Source organism: Salmo salar, chromosome ssa05, assembly GCF_905237065.1.
Source record: "Salmo salar chromosome ssa05, Ssal_v3.1, whole genome shotgun sequence".
NCBI lineage: Eukaryota > Metazoa > Chordata > Actinopteri > Salmoniformes > Salmonidae > Salmo > Salmo salar.
The window spans coordinates 48034905-48055168 of record NC_059446.1 but is presented as its reverse complement, the minus strand read 5'-3'; the positions used below and the strand labels follow the sequence as shown (position 1 = coordinate 48055168).

The window sequence follows — 20264 nt, the reverse complement described above, 5'->3', positions numbered from 1 at the left end:
TTACCTAGCATAGATTTACAGATGACCCGGAGCCAGTGAGTCTGGCGACGAATATGTAGCGAGGGCCAGCCGACTAGAGCATACAGGCCGCAGGGGCTTTGGTAACAAAACGGATGGCACTGTGATAGACCGCATCTAGTTTGCTGAGTAGAGTATTGGAAGCTATTTTGTAGATGACATCGCCGAAGTCGAGGATCGGTAGGATAGTCAGTTTTACTAGGGTAAGTTTGGCGGCGTGAGTGAAGGAGGCTTTGTTGCGAAATAGAAAGCCGATTCTGGATTTGATTTTGGATTGGAGATGCTTAATGTGAGTCTGGAAGGAGAGTTTACAGTCTAACCAGACACCCAGGTATTTGTCCACGTATTCTAAGTCAGAGCAGGTGCGGGCATTGGCGAAAATCTGATATCAACTTTGGAGGGGACAATTACATGAAATTTTCTCAAGAGCAATTCCTGAGGGGGACACCAAAAGTAGTGCTGTAAAACATAGCCTACATTGTAATATGGTAAATGTATATTGAGGAACCAAAGAAATAAGGTGTTTGCCGTACTCCTAACTACCGGTACCCAAAACTACACAACTAATCACAACAGCAATACCATTGCCTTTAACAAATCTTAGTTCAGTCACCAGTTTAAGTTGAGAGTGGGGGTATCCATGGCATTTTCCAATTATGTTCCTATTTTACAAGTTTAAAAAAAAATGAGAACCTTTCATAATGTTGCCAAACAAAGACTCAACAAACTTACCTGAGACTCCCTGTCTGCCAGTCTGACCCTGCATATCTGTCCCCAACTCTGCCATCTGTTGCCTGCTCTGCCTAATGACATCATTGTGAAACATTTCCATTAGAATTTCATTTCTTTCTTATGAACATTTTATCAACTAGTCTTTGAGATATTAGGCTACTAGGGTTCTTACTATGCGTTTTGGTGTATTGAAAAATACTCTGATGTCCGTCTTTTATTTTTCTGCCATTTTTCTACCTGGCTGGCTGGCTGGCTACACACACAGTGTGTAGGTTATTTACAGTAGGAGATGGGCTTCTATCATCTTCAATCATTCTATTGGTGCTTCGATCTAAAAGGTAGCTAGCAAATGTGAAACGGATTAAAATGACAAGAGTTGACAGCTGTATGAGTTCACCATTTACACAACATATGCTGCAACCTTTTGTAATTTTAATAGTTTGTTTCATATTGGCTGGCTTCCAACAATAGCTGAATTTGCAAAGCTAGCGAGCACCAATTCAGTTTCGGTGGTGTTTGCTATAATCTTTGCTACCCGGGTTAAATAAAGGTGAAATAAAATAAATAAATAAAAGTTCACTTGCGACAATTTAGCTTTTGCAACGAGACCATTAAATATATTTAAGACAATGGTAGAAGAGAGTGTAGTTCTGTTCAGTTTGGATTTCAGTTTATCGCTAACCTTATCACAGGGACTTTGAAGCACTAACTTACATCATCTGCATGCTGATTTCCATCTTTGACGACGCCACATAAATGGAATAGGTACTAGCTAGCTTAATAGTTAATATTTGCGCGCTAGCTCTGCATATTCAGCTAGTGTGTGTGCGCGATTGACTGGATTAACCTCACGTCAGTTACGTGCATTGAGTGCCTTTCAGACAGTAGATACGACCTCTCTGTTACCTAGCAAGCTAAGGAACTGGCAGTGGATCAAACCATTGTGAGGCAAAGGGTGGGGGGGGTTGCAATCTTTTGAAACTTAAAAACGCGCTATTAAGTGTCTATAATCAGCACAATTGCTTTCATTGCGTATTATTAATATTATTTAAATTACATAGTTATGTTTCAGTGATATATTGGGGGGGACAAATCATATTTTTCCCAGGATGGGGGGGGTCGTGTCCCCCCGTCCCCCCCCGGGATTTCCGCCCCTGGGTGCGGGCAGTGTGATGATTGAATAGCATGTATTTAGTTTTACTTTTTAGATTTGATTTTGGATTGGAGATGTTTAATATGAGTCTGGGAGGGGAGTTTACAGTCTTGCCAGACACCTAGGTTTTTGTAGTTGTCCACATATTCTAGGTCAGAACAGTCCAGAGTAGTGATGCTAAATAAGCAAGTTCATAGTTAACAAAGCACGCAGGAGTCATGAGGCAAATAGCATAAAGCATATTGTTGCGACCCGTACAGACAGCTGTGTGTTATATGTTAGGCTATTAGTTGGTTGTGTTGTACTTACCAGTACCCAGTGTTCGCGGGGTCCGACATGCCAATCAACCTGCTATCTGCCAATCACGGGAATGCCTGGAATGTTCAGATGCCGGGCATCCTGGTGGTTGGCGGAGTGGCGTGGAGGGGGGTTGGGCAGGGGAATTAGCCATTGTTCTCTCTCTTACGTCTGGGCTTCACAAGAGAAGGTCACGGTTGGTTTGTGGGGTATCTTTCATTTATTTGGCGTCGGCTACGGCCAAACAGTAGCCTGTGTAAAGTTGGGTTAATAAACCGTAAATTCGTAAACTCAATCCTCTGTCTGGACAAGTGTTCCTTTATGATCTAGTCAGGTCATTACAATATACTTTTTTTAAGTTGCAATTAATGATACACGTACACACAAAACGTTGACCATTTAGGCTTGAACATTTTTTTCTTACATAATATCTTATAGAAATACGTAGTTCTTTGTATGATTAAAAAGTCAAAGATATCGATAGTTGTGTTAATTTTGGCCCTAACTATTCCTTTACTAAGTATACAGGGTGGGACTTTTATTCTGAAGGATTCCGGAAACCGTGACCCAGAAGTAGTTATTTATTACCTGTTTCATAGCAGTGTTGTCTAGGTTTTCCAATAACTAAATTTAACGGCGGCAGGTGGCGAAGTTGGTGCTGGTTAGTACATTTCACTCGTACTGTAACATTTACAACACTTATTTGTGCTTATGTCTTTTGAGTAGCATTTTGCTAGCTATTTTAACTTATTGTCTTGATAATTTTACTACGCTGCTAATTAGCAAGCTAGCTGCAATATGAATAGCTAGCTAGAGCATCATCACTTCGCATGACATTGTGCATAGAATGCTATTCTGACCAGTGTTATAAAGTACTTAAGTAACATTACTTTAAAGTACTACTTATGGTTTTGGCTGGTATCTGTACTTTTTAGATTTGACAAATTTTACTTCACTACATTCCTAAAAAAAAAAATAAACATTAAACAATGTGCTATCGGGTTTGTTTACTAAAATGAACATTAAATGATTACTTTTGATACTTAACTATTTTAGCAATTACATTTACTTTTGAAAAGTATATTTAATCAAATACTTTAAGACTTACTCAAGTAGTATGTTACTTTAGTCATTTTCTATTAAGGTATCTTTACTTTTATTAAAGTATGACAATTGTGTACTTTTTCCACCACTGGTACTAACTAGCAAAATTATAAAATGTGCATATTAAATTAAAGATGTTAGTCCGTGAAAGATGTTTACACGTTTCTGCGCTAACCTGGCAAGTTTCCCAGGGTAGGTATAATTTGTGGAACGTTCCATCAGGAATCTGTTCAAAAACTTCGTAAATAACAAGGATGCCAACAAACGCATACAAAGTAGCATGATCAATTCACCTAGCTAACTAGCTGCCGAATAGGCATCAACTCACCACGTATTTTATTCTTATTGTTTGTCCATAGGCTACCAGAGTGAGGACAGACATTTTTCGGAATAAACGTGGTGTGTGGAAAAACTCAACAATATTGCCCACTCCCTACCTGGTATTTTATGCTGCCTTTATATAACTTTGTTGTTTGTTGGCAACCTTGTTATTTACGAAGTTGTTGGAACATTCCACATATTATGTCCACGTCGGGATCCCAAGGAGTGCACGTTTTGGTTTTTGCCTTAACACTGCACAGCCGATACAAATCCTGATAATTGGTTTATATTTTTTTCAACGCCTGATGATTATTTGAATCAGTTGTGTTATGGCAAAAACCAAAACGTGCACTCCTTGGGGTCCCGAGAACCGAGTTCGGGGAAACCCTGCGCTAGGCCCGTAATAGCTGATGAACGCTCAACTCCGTTCTCTTTAATCGAGGCGGATGTTGTTGTTGCTATCAAACGTTATCAAAACTCAACTCCGCCTCGATATAAGAGAACTGAGTTGAGCGTTCCTCAGCTAGCCCAATAATAGACTATTTAACACAAGCTAGCCCAATAATAGACTATTTAACACACCGACAGCGTCATTGCGCAAAATGGTATGCAGTATCATCAGGATATGTATGCAAGAAAAGTTCAACATTCAGCTTCTGCTACCGTTTGTCAAGCAGTCTACGCATACAGTTTGACGCACACATTTGATAAATCCAACGACTGAACGCACTGCGACTGCCTCTGCAACGCAAGGCAAACTCGGTGTTTCATTGGGAATGAATGTAATTCTGGTGTACCAAAATGCAATGGCGCTGTCGGTGTTTTTGCAGCGCAACCCTATAAAGGTGCGTAGTAATTTAACCTTTAATTTATTGAAAATAATTTCTTGCTGATATGAAAGATGCATACCTTTTTTATGTTTCCAAAACCGTACTGTAAATGATGCATGTTAATGTTCAGAACAAGTGTCGGGGCACCTAACAAAACTCCCCTGGCCAGAAGATACTATCATTAATAGGTGCTAAATGGAGTTAGCTTCTATGAAGGGGCTAACCTGAGGCAAGGACCATATGTGGTGGTTAGTGGCTCAGGACAGGGGTCAGTGATGGGCATGTACCATTTTTCTCCTCAGATGGGAACCTAACAAGTCAGTTTTGGAGAAGTAATCATGGCCACCAAGCCCCCGCAGCCTCCATCCTTACGCTTTGGCCAGGTGGTCATTGGACCTCCTGGCTCAGGTAAAACCACATACTGCTGGGGGATGCAGGAGTTCTTGAGTCACTTGGGACGGAAGGTAGTTGTGGTGAACATGGACCCTGCAAATGAAGGGCTCCTATGCCATGGATATTTCAGAGCTGGTCACCCTAGATGGAGGGTTTGAAGCTGGGGCCCAATGGTGGACTCCTGTACTGCATGGAGTACCTGGAGGCCAATCTGGACTGGCTGGAATCCAAGTTAGAGGAACATAGTGACTGTTACTTCCTGTTTGACTGTCCTGGTCAGGTGGAGCTGTACACCCACCAGAACTCAGTGAAAAACATATTTTCTCAGCTGGCCAAGTGGAACTTCAGGGTGAGATGCTTCAGGATTCTAAGATGTTTGTGCCCATTGGTGCTGGAATGTTGTGATTCCTAGTATGAACGATTACCCAAAATAAACACTCATTGTAGTATGTCAATCCACGCAAGACACATTCAGTATAATTTAGCCTAACTTAAGAAATGTATTGTTTGCTGTATTGATGGAGAATTTGGGGCTTTGACAAGTAGGTCTAGCTATTTGTATTGGTGTTTTATGGGCATGTGCTTTATTAGTGTTGAGTCATAGGGCCTATAGGTTGTGCTCATATCACTGAGCGAGTTCTAATAACCTGAGCAGCGGTGCACCAGTCAATGGCCTGTGATGTTAATGGGCAAAATCGGTGAGGGAGGAGCGCCCTTCTCAATTCGAACAGCATGGTTCATTGTTCAGAAATGCATCTCTTTCCATAAAATATATGTTTGAATTTTCAAACTAGTTTTCATTGGGAAGGCAGATAAAGCATTTTTATTAAAAGCAATCACTTTTTTGCTTTTAATAAAAGTAGAAGCCAACTCATTACTCCACATGCTTAATAATCTAGCCTAGGCTTTGAACAGGGCACCTGGCTCACCTCCGAGGGGGGAGCCCGTTTCAAAAACAAATGTCATCATATTTCACCCGGTGCAAACTCGCCCCACCGGGATAACCTGCGCCAGATAATTGAATCCCTGCACAGTCTCACTAACACTCCCTCTTTAAACACTCTCAGCTGACTGCAGTGCACCTTGTGGACTCTCATTACTGCGCTGACCCAGCTAAGTTCATTTGGTGGAGCTACCCCACGTCAACGTCCTCTCCAGGATGGACCTCATCGAGCAGTACGGCAAACTGGGTGAGATGCTAAGCATGTGTTTGTGACCAATAACATTTTGATTTGATGAGACGTCCTGAGTGATGATGAATATGTGCTTTGTATGGCTATATTCCCTCAGTTTCCCTCAGAAGTGTTTTGATTTGAAAGTTTGTCTTTAGCTGGGGGATTTGTTTCATTTTTGCACTTTCTGTCTCTGGGATAGCCTTCAACCTGGACTTCTACACAGATGTTATGGACCTGACATATCTGCTGGATCACTTGGCTGCTGACCCTTTCTTTAGGAAGTTCCTCAAACTAAATGAGAAACTCGCAGGGGTCATACAAGACTACGGCCTTGTCTCTTTTGTGCCTCTCAATGTGCAGGTGAGACTTTTTAGAAGTTCACTGGTTCTTGGGCATCTGCTGTTTCTCGGTCATATTTAATATGGGACATAAAGTTCAGTACCGCTCTGTTTCAGATATTTTTATTCCACTTCGTGCCTACTAGTGAATACAACCGTGATCACTTTGTCTAAACTCGTAATCCGACTCTCTTCTCTGTATACATCAATGATGTTGCTCTTGCTGCTGGTGAGTCTCTGATCCACCCCTACGCAGACGACACCATTCTGTATACTTCTGGCCCCTCTTTGGACACTGTGTTAACGAACCTCCAGGCGAGCTTCAATGCCATACAACTCTCCTTCCGTGGCCTCCAACTGCCCTTAAACGCAAGTAAAACTAAATGCATGCTATTCAATCAATCACTGCCCACACCTGCTCGCCCGTCTAGCATCACTACTCTGGACGGCTCTGACTTAGAATACGTGGACAAATACCTGGGTGTCTGGCTAGACTGTAAACGCTCCTTCCAGACTCACATTAAGCATCTCCAATCCAAAATTAAATCTAGAATCGGCTTCCTATATCGCAACAAAGCATCCTTCACTCATGCTGCCAAACATACCCTCTTAAAACTGACCATCCTACCGATCCTTGACTTCGGTGATGTCATCTATAAAATAGCCTCCAATACTCTACTCAACAAACTGGATGCAGTCTATCACAGTGCCATCTGTCTTGTCACCAAAGCCCCATACACTACCCACCATTGCGACCTGTACACTCTTGTTGGTTGGCCCTCGCTTCATACTCGTCGCAAAACCCACTGGCTACAGGTTATCTACAAGTCTCTGCTAGGTAAAGCCCCGCCTTCTCAGCTCACTGGTCACCATAGCAGTACCCACTCATACAGTGGGGGGAAAAAGTATTTGATCCCCTGCTGATTTTGTACGTTTGCCCACTGACAAAGGATCAGTCTATAATTTTAATGGTAGGTTTATTTGAACAGTGAGAGACAGAATAACAACAAAAATATCCAGAAAAACGCATGTCAGAAATGTTATAAATTGATTTGCATTTTAATGAGGGAAATAAGTATTTGACCCCCTCTCAATCAGAAAGATTTCTGGCTCCCAGGTGTCTTTTATACAGGTAACGAGCTGAGATTAGGAGCACACTCTATAAGGGAGTGCTCCTAATCTCAGTTTGTTACCTGTATAAAATACATCTGTCCACAGAAGCAATCAATCAATCAGATTCCAAACTCTCCACCATGGCCAAGACCAAAGAGCTCTCCAAGGATGTCAGGGACAAGATTGTAGACCTACACAAGGCTGGAATGGGCTACAAGACCATCACCAAGCAGCTTTGTGAGAAGGTGACAACATTTGGTGCGATTATTTGCTAATGGAAGAAAAGCAAAAGAACTGTCAATATCCCTCGGCCTGGGGCTCCATGCAAGATCTCACCTCGTGGGGTTGCAATGATCATGAGAACGGTGAGGAATCAGCCCAGAACTACACGGGAGGATCTTGTCAATGATCTCAAGGCAGCTGGGATCATAGTCACCAAGAAAACAATTGATAACACACTACGCCGTGAAGGACTGAAATCCTGCAGCGCCCGCAAGGTCCCCCTGCTCAAGAATACATATACATGCCCGTCTGAAGTTTGCCAATGAACATCTGAATGATTCAGAGGACAACTGGGTGAAAGTGTTGTGGTCAGATGAGACCAAAATGGAGCTCTTTGACATCAACTCAACTCGCTGTGTTTGGAGGAGGAGGAACCCAAACACATGGCCAAGGCAACAAAGGAGTGGCTCAAGAAGAAGCACATTAAGGTCCTGGAGTGGCCTAGCCAGCCTCCAGACCTTAATCCTATAGAAAATCTGTGGAGGGAGCTGAAGGTTCGAGTTGCCAAACGTCAGCCTCAAAACCTTTATGACTTGGAGAAGTATCTGCAAAGAGGAGTCGGACAAAATCCCTCCTGAGATGTGTGCAAACCTGGTGGCCAACTACAAGAAACGTCTGACCTCTGCGATTGCCAACAAGGGTTTTGCCACCAAGTACTAAGTCATGTTTTGCAGAGGGGTCAAATACTTATTTCCCTCATTTAAATGCAAATCAATTTATAACATTTTTGACATGCGTTTTTTTGGATTTTTTTTGTTTTTGTTCTGTCTCACTGTTCAAATAAACTTACAAAGAAATTATCAGTCTATAATTTTAATAGTAAGTGGGCAAATGTACAAAATCAGCTACTCCCCCCCCCACTGTAGCAGGCACTCCATCAGGTATATCTCACTGGTCACCTACAAAGCCAATTCCTCCTTTGGTCGTCTCTCCTTCCAGTTCTCTGCTGCCAAAGACTGGAACGAACTGCAAAAATCTCTGAAGCTGGAGACTCATATCTCCCTCACTAGCTTTAAGCACCAGCTGTCAGAGCAACTCACAGATCACGGCACCTGTCCATAGCCCATCTGTAAACAGCCCATCTGTAAACGGCCCATCTATCTACCTACGTCATCCCCATACTGTATTTATTTATTTATCTTGCTCCTTTGCACCCCAGTATCTCTACTTGCACATTCATCTTCTGCACATCTACCATTCCAGTGTTTAATTGCTATATTGTAATTACTTTGCCACCATGGCCTATTTATTGCCTTAACTTACATAGTTTGCACTTTTTGTTTTCTTTTGTTCTACTGTATTATTGACTATGTTTTGTTTATTCCTTGTGTAACTGTGTTGCTGTTTGTGTCGAATTGCTATGCTTTATCTCGGCCTGGTCGCAGTTGCAAATGAGAACTTGTTCTCAACTAGCCTACCTGGTGACGGCCGGCCGCCCAACAACCTGCCCACTTGACCCTATCCCCTCCTCTCTTCTCCAGACCATTTCCGGAGACCTTCTCCCCTTCCTCACCTCGCTCATCAACTCATCCTTGACCGCTGGCTACGTCCCTTCCGTCTTCAAGAGAGCGAGAGTTGCACCCCTTCTGAAAACCTACACTCGATCCCTCCGATGTCAACAACTACAGACCAGTATCCCTTCTTTCTTTTCTCTCAAACTCTTGAACGTGCCGTCCTTGGCCAGCTCTCCTGCTATCTCTCTCAGAATGACCTTCTTGATCCTAATCAGTCAGGTTTCAAGACTGGGCATTCAACTGAGACTGCTCTTCTCTGTGTCACGGAGGCTCTCCGCACTGCTAAAGCTAACTCTCTCTCCTCTGCTCTCATCCTTCTAGACCTATCTGCTGCCTTTGATACTGTGAACCATCAGATCCTCCTCTCCACCCTCTCCGAGTTGGGCATCTCCGGCGCGGCCCACGCTTGGATTGCGTCCTACCTGACAGGTCGCTCCTACCAGGTGGCGTGGCGAGAATCTGTCTCCGCACCACGCGCTCTCACCACTGGTGTCCCCCAGGGCTCTGTTCTAGGCCCTCTCATATTCTCGCTATACACCAAGTCACTTGGCTCTGTCATATCCTCACATGGTCTCTCCTATCATTGCTATGCAGACGACACACAATTAATCTTCTCCTTTCCCCCCTTCTGATAACCAGGCGGCGAATCGCATCTCTGCATGTCTGTCAGACATATCAGTGTGGATGACGGATCACCAGCTCAAGCTGAACCTCGGCAAGACGGAGCTGCTCTTCCTCCCGGGGAAGGACTGCCCGTTCCATGATCTCGCCATCACGGTTGACAACTCCCTTGTGTCCTCCTCCCAGAGTGCTAAGAACCTTGGCGTGATCCTGGACAACACCCTGTCGTTCTCCACTAACATCAAGGCGGTGACCCGATCCTGTAGGTTCATGCTCTACAACATTCGCAGAGTACGACCCTGCCTCACACAGGAAGCGGCGCAGGTCCTAATCCAGGCACTTGTCATCTCCCGTCTGGATTACTGCAACTCGCTGTTGGCTGGGCTCCCTGCCTGTGCCATTAAACCCCTACAACTCATCCAGAACGCCGCAGCCCGTCTGGTGTTCAACCTTCCCAAGTTCTCTCACGTCACCCCGCTCCTCCGCTCTCTCCACTGGCTTCCAGTTGAAGCTCGCATCCGCTACAAGACCATGGTGATTGCCTACGGAGCTGTGAAGGGAACGGCACCTCCATACCTTCAGGCTCTGATCAGGCCCTACACCCAAACAAGGGCACTGCGTTCATCCACCACTGGCCTGCTGGCCCCCCTACCTCTGAGGAAGCACAGTTCCCGCTCAGCCCAGTCAAAACTGTTCGCTGCTCTGGCACCCCAATGGTGGAACAAGCTCCCTCACAACGCCAGGACAGCGGAGTCAATCACCACCTTCCGGAGACACCTGAAACCCCACCTCTTTAAGGAATACCTGGGATAGGATAAAGTAATCCTTCTAACCCCCCCCCCCTTAAAAGATTTAGATGCACTATTGTAAAGTGGTTGTTCCACTGGATATCATAAGGTGAATGCACCATTTTGTAAGTCGCTCTGGATAAGAGCGTCTGCTAAATGACTTAAATGTAAATGTAATGTAATGTTAAATAAAAGCGAAATAAAAATAAATTCATAAATATTGGTCCATTTTAGAAGGTAATGTAAGGGTAAAACACTGTAGTCTTAACCTGGAGGATGAAGCTTGCATTTACATGTTTTGCCACTTAACCACTGACATCCTGCACTTTGCTCTATCTCCTGGACAGGGGACAAAGCCAATGTCTACTGCTTTGGAGACCTGGAGGGGAGGAACCTGGCATGCAATGATGTCAGCCGCTGTGGGAGCAGACTTTAAGTTCACCTTGTATCCTTTACTCACAGCTGCTATATTGATTTATGTGTTTGTTATTAAACCAGTCTATTTCACATTCTCAACCTATGAAACAAAGCAATTTTACTCATTCAAGGGTTTTTCTTTATTTTTACTATTTTCTGCATTGTACAATATTAGTGATGAAATAACATATATGGAATCATGTAGTAACAAAAAAAGTGTTAAACAAATCAAAATATATTTTATATTTGAGGTTCTTCAAAGTAGCCACCCTTTGCCTTGATGACAGCTTTGCACACTCTTGGCATTCCCTCAACCAGCTTCACCTGGAATTCTTTTCCAGCAGTTTTGAAGGAGTTCCCACATATGCTGAGCACTTTGGCTGCTTTTCCTTCACTCTGCGGTCCAACCAGCTTCATGAGGTAATGCATTTCAATGACCTGTAATGCATTTCAATTACATGTAATGCATTTCAATTAACAGGTGTACCTTGTTAAAAGTAAATGTGTGGAATTTCTTCCCCTTAATGCATTTGAGCCAGTCAGTTGTGTTGTGACAAGGTAGGGGTGGTATACAGAAGATAGCCCTATTTGGTTAAAGGCCAAGTCCATAGTATGGCAAGAACTGCTCAAATAAGCAAAGCGAAATGACAGTCCACCATTACTTTAAGACATAAAGGTCAGTCAATCCGGAAAAATGAAAACGTTAAGTTTCTTAAAGTGCAGTCGTGAAAACCAAAAATCACCACTGTTCCTAGGCCATCATTGAAAATAAGAATTTGTTCTTAACTGACTTGCCTAGTTAAATAAAGGTAAAATTTTAAAAATAAAAGTGATATGAAACTGGCTCTCATGAGGACCGCCACAGGAAACGAAGACCCAGAGTTACCTCTGCTGCAGAGGATAAGTTCATTAGAGTTACCAGCCTCAGATTGCAGCCCAAAAAAATGCTTCGTAGTGTTCAAGTAACAGACACATCATCATCAACTGTTCAGGGGAGACTGCGTGAATCAGGCCTTCATGTTCGAATTGCTGCAAAGAAACCACTAATAAAGGACACCAATAAGAAGACTTGCTTGGGCCAAGAAACACGAGCAATGGACATTAGACTGGTGGAAATCTATCCTTTGGTCTGATTTGAGATTTTTTTTGCTTCCAACTGCTGTGTCTTTGTGAGACGCAGAGTTGGTGAACAGATGCTTCCCACCATGAAGCATGGAAGAGGGAGGTATGATGGTGTGGGGGTGCATTGCTGGTGACACTGTGATTTATTTAGAATTCAAGCCACACTTAACCAGCATGGCTACCACAGCATTCTGCAGTGATACGCCATCCCATCTGCTTTGCGCTTAGTGGGACTATCATTTGTTTTTCAACAGGACAATGACCCAAAACACACCTCCAGGCTGTGTAAGGGCTATTTGACCAAGGAGAGTGATGGAGTGCTGCATCAGATGACCTGGCCTCCACAATCACCTGACCTCAACCAAATTGAGATGGTTTTTAGGATGAGTTGGACCGCAGAGTGAGGGAAAGGTAGCCAACAAGTGCTCATATGTAGGAACTCCTTCAAGACTGTTGGAAAAGCATTCCTCATGAAGCTGGTTGAGAGAATGCCAAAAGTGTGCAATGCTGTCGTCAAGGCAAAGGGTGGCTACTTTGAAGATTCTCAAATATAACATTTTTTGTACTACATGATTCCATATGTGTTATTTCATAGTTTTGATGTCTTCACTATTATTCTACAATGTAAAAATAAAGAAATACCCTTGAATGAGTAGTTGTGTCCAAACCTTTGACTGGTACTGTATGTCAATAGAGTTCTGGTCCATTTAAAGGTGGAAGATACTCCACATATTTCCACACTGAGGTTGGAATAATACTTTAAAAGTATAATACCCTTTTAATGTAAGAGCTGTTTGAAAAGACCACCTGAAATGTCAGCTTGTTTTGATGGGATGGAATGTTAGTCTGCTTGGTGACAGCACGAGGTGGTTTATTAGTTATATAACAGGTGGGTCTAATCCTGGATGCTGATTGGTTAAAATCGCATTCCAGCCGGTGTCTATTCCACAAGTTACCACTGGCTAAAGCTATGATGTTGAAATGCCTATTTACTCTGTTCCATCTCACTGCTCAATCCAGTGTCTCATCAGCCCAGCCAGACAATTTATAAACTTGGTCTCCACTGTAAAAAGCATGAAAACGATATCGCTTATTTCTTTTAGGCTAGCAATTGGTTTTCAATAATGGAGATTTGCTGTCTGTCTCTCTGACATTTGCAACATTGTTTCAATATTGAAATTTGATCTTCAGCAGTCCCATAGTAATGAACGTTCAGGAGTGGGGACGAGACAGGCAGCCAGCTTTTCTCAGCCAGTCAATCATGAATCGGCATCATTTATATGGGTATATACAAAGAAATGTCAATAGAAAACAGGTGAAATGAAATGCAGCTAGTTTGTGGTCTTTTCAGCTTCAGTTTGAAGTTATTTTTTTTTAGTTTAGCCTTTATTTAACTAGGCAAGTCAGTTAAGAACAAATAATTTTTTACAATGAAGCTTACCCCGGCCAAACCCTAACCCGGACGATGCGTTAGGCTAACTCCTCTAAACAAGTGTTCTGACGAGAGCACATTTTCTATGCCAGGTTAAATCGAGCATCATTAGCTCAGTCTTATGAATGTATCCAAATAAATGTCACAAAAAAACAGCTTAAGCAAATGCAGCTACTTTGCTGTTTATTATGGCTGTGCTGTTTGACATGACTAAGTTAGCCGTAGTTGGCTAGCTAGCAAGCAAGGGATAAGAACGTTGCAAGAAAGTATGGCAATATAACGACTGGGTCGCATCCATTGATACAGAACAAAAAGACTTAACGACTTGGGGAGCAAACCCTAGATTTGTGTCAGGACTATATCTCGTGGAAGGATGAAATGCTATGAATAAATTAATCCCCCAATTTAAAAAAATAGATATTATTTTAATATGTTGGTAACCCGTTGTATAAAAGTGATAATGCCCTTGAAGGCGGTGTTTGGAGGATATATTGGCATGGTTTGCCGACTTCGTCTCGGGCCTAACAGCACCTTGCCAATATATTCTCCAAATCAAATGTTATTTGTCACATGCGCCGAATACAACAGGTGTAGACCTTACAGTGAAATGCTTACTTACAAGCCCTTAACCAACAATGCAGTTTTAAGAAAATAAAGTAAACAATAGATAAGTAACAATTGATAAATAAAAGTAACAAATAATTAGAGGGCAGCAGTAAAATAACAATAGCGAGGCTATATACAGGGGGTACCGGTACAGAGTCAATGTGCGGGGGCACCAGTTAGTCGAGGTAATATGTAGGTGGAGTTAAATTGAGGATGTAAGGATAATAAACAGAGTAGGAGCAGCGTAAAAGAGGGGGGTGAGGGGGCAATACAAATAGTCTGGGTAGCCATTTGATTAGCTGTTCAGGGGTCTTATGGCTTAGGAGTAGAACCTGTTAAGAAGTCTTTTGGACCTAGACTTGGTGCTCTGGTACCGCTTGCCGTGCAGTAGCAGAGAGAACAGCCTATGACTAGGGTAGCTGGAGTCTTTGACAATTTTTAGGGCCTTCCTCTGACACTGCCTGCTATAAAGGTCCTGGATGGCAGGATGCTTGGCCCAAATGATGTACTGGGCCGTATGCACTACCCTCTGTAGTGCCTTGCGGTCAGAGGCCGAGCAGTTGCCATACCAGGCAGTGATGCTCTCACTGGTGCAGTTGTATGACGTTTTGAGGATCTGAGGACCCATGCCAAATCTTGTCGTGCCCTCTTTTTGACTGTCTTGGTGTGTTTGGACCATGATCGTTTTTTTGTGATGTGAACACCAAGGAACTTGAAGCTCTCAACCTGCTCCACTACAGCCCTGTCGATGAGAATCGGGGCATGCTCGATCCTCCTTTTCCTGTAGTCCAAAAACATCTCCTTTTGTCTTGATCACGTTGAGGGAGAGGTTGTTGTCCTGGCACCACATGGCCAGGTCTCAGCCTATAGGGAGGAGGTCAGTCTCATCGTTGTCGTTGATCAGGCCTCCCACTGTTGTCATCAGCAAACTTAATGATGGTGTTGGAGTCGAGCCTGGCCATGCAGTCATGAGCGAACAAGGAGTACAGGAGGGGACTGAGCACGCACCACTGAGGGGCCCCCATGTTGAGGATCAGCGTGGCAGATGTGTTGTTACCTACCCTTACCATCTTGGTGCGGCCCGTCGGGAAGTCCAGGATTCAGTTTCCGCTCCTTGAAAGCGGCAGCTCTACTCATTAGCTCAGTGTGGATGTTGCCTGTAATCCATGGCTTCTGGTTGGGGTATGTACGTACAGTCACTGTGGGGACAACGTCATCGATGCACTTAGTCACTGGTGCTTCCTGCTTAATTTTTTGCTCGCAAGCAGGAATCAGGAGGATAGAATTATGGTCAGATTTGCCAAATGGTGTGCGAGGGAGAGCTTTGTATGCGTCTCTGTGTGGAGTAGAGGTCATCTAGAGTCCCGCCCCCCTCCTAGTTGCACATTAACATGCTGGTAGAAATTAGGTAAAATGTATTTAAGTGTCCCTGCATTAAAGTCCCTGGCCAGTAGGAGCTCCGCCTCTGGATGAGCGTTTTCCTGTTTGCTGATGGTCATATACAGCTCATTGAGTGCAGTCTTAGTGCCAGCATCGGTTTGTGGTGGTATATAGACAGTTACGAAAAATATAGATGTAAACTCTCTTGGTAAATAGTGTGGTCTACGGCTTATCATGTGATACTCTACTTCAGGTGAGCAAAACCTCCAGATTTCCTTAAATTTCGTGCACCAGCTGTTGTTTACAAATGTACATAGACCGCCACCCTTTGTCTAACCAGAGGCGGCTGTTCTATCCTTCCGAAAAAGTGTAAAGTCCGCTAGCTGTATGTTATTCATATCGTCGTTCAAACCGAGTTTTTAATGTCCCGTTGGTAGGATATACGTGCTCGTAGTTCGTCTATTTTATTATACAGTGATTGTATGTTGGCTAATAGGACCGATGGTAAAGGCAGATTACCCACTCGCCGTCTGATCCTTGCAAGGCACCCAGACCTACGTCCCTGATATCTGTCTCCAGCGAATGACGGGGATAAGGGCCTTGTCGGGTGTCTGGAGTAAATCCGTTGTGTCCGACTCGTTAAATAAAAAATCTTAAAGTACGGGGTGGGTAATTGCTGTCCTGATATCTAGAAGCTCTTTTCGGTCATAAGAGACGGTGGCAGAAACATTATGTATAAAATAACGTTATGTTCACAAATTACGTCAAAAAACACACACAATGGTTAGGGGACCATAAAAAGGTAGCCATCTCCTCCGGCACCATTATCATTAATCCAAACACCGGCTTCTAGGGCATTATCACTTAAATAGACCGATAAGAGTTTCAAACCTTTCTGCCAATAACGGCTAGTTTTCCATTTTCCCCTCCCCACTTAGACCACTCCCAGACAGTCCTCGCAAAATTCTTGCTTGAGAAATTGATCTTTGCTAAGAATCTATTTTTGTTTTTATTTAAAAATTGTAAAAAAAGAAACATTCTCAGTAAGGTACTTAATAGTTACCCAGAAAGGATTTGATATTGTGTGTTGCATTTTAATCATTTTTTTCAAGCACTCTCAGCAAGTGATGACAATTATTTGAGTTTGAATAGTGTGTTCTGTTCTTAACAGATCTGCCTGTAGAGTGCTGCTTACCATAGATGACTGGTCTACACTCCTAAGGATTTCACTGTTGGTCTACACTTGTTGTTTTATGGTGCATGTGACAAATATCATTTTGATTGGATTTTCTTACATTTTACCCCTAGAACTCTAGGAGTGCAAGACGGGTATGTTGGAGATGGTGAAAAGACTGTGGAGGAGGTGATGATGGATCTGTAAATCACCAGACACCAATCAATGGATGCTGCTGACCTCCATGTTGCTTGCACTGGGCCAGCAAAGGACTGACAGTACATTTGTCCAGTGGAAGTGGTGTGTCAAATGCAGCAAATGCTATTCTTTCACTTTTGACTCAACACGTAAATGATCACTATTTTAGCTTGATATGGCTGGTTCTGGTTATATAGAGGAGAAAGGGTTAGAAGCATCAGACTGTAAACAGAGTCCAAGCCAACTGCTTCTTACCCCACAATCCAATAATTAGATCAATCTGGGTTTAGAATTTGAATCGAAATATCCTTGGCTTTGTGCCTTGGTTATTATTCCAGTGTTAGTACAGACTACAGTGTGTTGTTTAGTTGGATGCAAATGCTCATCTCTTATTCTGCCATTGAAAAACATGGACAAATCCAGGAGCTATGGACTACAGGAAATTATATACTTTTTGTAATGAGAAATACCCTGGTGTGTGAGGGCAGTTTGGTCAGCCCTTCAGTCTGTAAGGTGTGTACATTGGGTATGAATCCCTTTGCAGATCAGCAAAATCAACTGTTAATAAGTGTTTTTTAAATGAATAAAGCTTGAAGAGTTGGTCTTACATGCATGTATAACAGACATTTACAGATGTGCCCTCGTGTGTTTGTGTGGACCTATAGCTCTGTGTAATAGTCCACCTCACCCTCTCCTGGTCTGCACCTATCTCAAACTGAGCATTATCTCCCTATCTACCCCAGACCTGTGACACATTTAGATGAGGGAGAATTCAGATTGGAGCTTGAGTCAGATCAAATGGAACGAATGCTGCTGTACATCTAGAAAGGTAAAAGTAATCTTGACTTTCGTATGCTCAGAAAACAGTTCATACCAGCAGTGTCCAGAGGCTAGTTGGGAAACCAATAAATAGATTAATGTTGATATGTTTTATCCATGAAGAATTGCTTTCTTGTAAACCTTTATTCCATGTAAAAACAAGAACACTATCAGGATATTGGCAGTCAAAACTAACCCTACTTAGAGTCATCAATAAGTGCATCGATGACGTCGTCACCACAGTGACCGTACCTACATACCCCAACCAGAAGCCATGGATTACAGGCAACATCCGCACTGAGCTAAAGGGTAGAACTGCCGCTTTCAAGGAGTGGGACTCCAACCCGGACGCTTATAAGAAATCCCGCTATGCCCTCCGACGAACCATCAAACAGGCAAAGCGTCAATACAGGACTAAGATCGACTCGTACTACACCGGCTCTGACGCTTATCGGGTGTGGCAGGGCTTGCAAGCTATTACGGACTACAATGGGAAGCACAGTTGTGAGCTTCCCAGTGACAAAAGTCTTCCAGACGAGCTAAATAACTTCTATGCTTGCTCCGAGGCAAGCAACACTGAAGCATGTATGAGAGCATCAGCTGTTCTGGATGACTGTATGATCACACTCTCCGTAGCTGATGTAAGACCTTTAAACAGGTGAACATTCACAAGGCCGCAGGGCCAGATAGATTACCAGGACGTGTACTCTGAGCATACGCTAACCAACTGGCAAGTGTCTTCACTGACATTTTCAACTTGTCCCTGACCTAGTCTGTAATACCAACATGTTTAAAGCAAACCACCATGGTCCCTGTGCCCAAGAACACTAAGGTAACCTGCCTAAATGATTACCGACCCCGTAGCACTCACGTCTGTAGCAATGAAGTGCTTTTGAAAGGCTGGTCATGGCTCACATCAACACCATTATCCCAGAAACCCTAGACCCACTCCAATTTGCATACTACCCCCAATCTCAATTGCACTCCATACTGCCCTTTCCCACCTGGACAAAAAGAACACCTATGTGAGAATGCGATTCATTGACTACAGTTCAGCGTTCAACACCATAGTGCCCTCAAAGCTCATCACTAAGGACGGACCCTGGGACTAAACACCTCCCTCTGCAACTATCTCTCTGCTACCGCACAGCAAGCAGTACTGGAGCACCAAGTCTAGGTCCAAAAGGCTTCTTACAGCTTCTACCCCCAAGCCATAAGACTCCCGAACAGGTAATCAAATGGCTTCCCGGACTATTTGCATTGTCCCCACCCCCCATTTTTACGCTTCTGCTACTCTGTCCTTGCGTAGTCACTTTACCTTTTACCTACTTGTACATATTACCTCGACTAACCGGTGCCCCCGTACATTGACATTGACTATGTACCGGTACCCTCTGTATATAGCCTCGCTACTCTTGTTTTATTGTTGCTCCTTTATTTCTTTTTTACTTCAGTTAATTTTAGTAAATACATTCTTTACACTTTTTCTTCATTCTTGGTTAAGGGCTTGTAAGTAAGCATTTCACTGTAAGGTCTACACCTGTTGTATTCGGCGCCTGTGACAAATAACATTTGATTTGATAAAACACATGGCTGGTGAAGGAGACGGCCAAGCATAACTCTGGTCTAATGTGACAATATACCTTTATTTACAGTTATGTGTACTGAACAAAAATATAAAGGCAGCATGCAACAATTTCAAAGATGTTACTGAGTTACAGTTCATATAAGGAAATCAGTCAATTGAAATAAATAAATTAGGCCCTAATCTATGGATTTCACATGACTGGGGAGGGCCGCAGCCATGGGTGGGCCTGCCCACACACTTGGGAGCCAGGCCCACCCATTGGGAAGCCAGGCCCAGCCAATCGGAATTAGTTTTTTCCCACAAAGGGGCTTTATTACGGACATAAATATTCCTCAATTGCATCAGCTGTCCGGGTGGCTGGTCTCAGACGATCCCTGTAGGTGAAGAAGCCGGATGTGGAGGTCCTGGGTTGGCATGGTTACACGTGGTCTGTGCTTGTGAGGCCGGTTGGACGTACTACAAATTCTCTAAAACAACGTTGGAGTCGGCTTATGGTGGAGAACTGAACATTCAATTCTCTGGCAACAGCTCTGGTTGATATTCTTGTAGTCAGCATGCCAATCGCACGCTCCTTCAACACTTGAGACATCTGTGGCATTGTGTTGTGACAACTGCACATTTTAGAGTGACCATTTATTGTCCCCAGCACAAAGTGCACCCGTGTAATGAGCATGCTGTTTAATCAGCTTCTTGATAGGCCACACCTGTTGAAGTGGTGGATTATATTGGCAAAGGAGAAATGTTATTTTACAGGGATGTAAACAAATTTGAGAGAAATAAGCTTTTTTGTGCGTAAGGGAAAATTCTGGGATCTTTTATTTCAGCTCATGAAACCAACACTTTAAATGT

General features: G+C 43.3%; 1 pseudogene; it reads left to right on the top strand.

Moving 5' to 3' along the window:
• The first annotated feature begins 2756 nt into the window (after positions 1-2756).
• On the top strand, positions 2757-17638 carry LOC106605013 (GPN-loop GTPase 2-like; annotated as a pseudogene).
• Positions 17639-20264: the final 2626 nt, after the last annotated feature.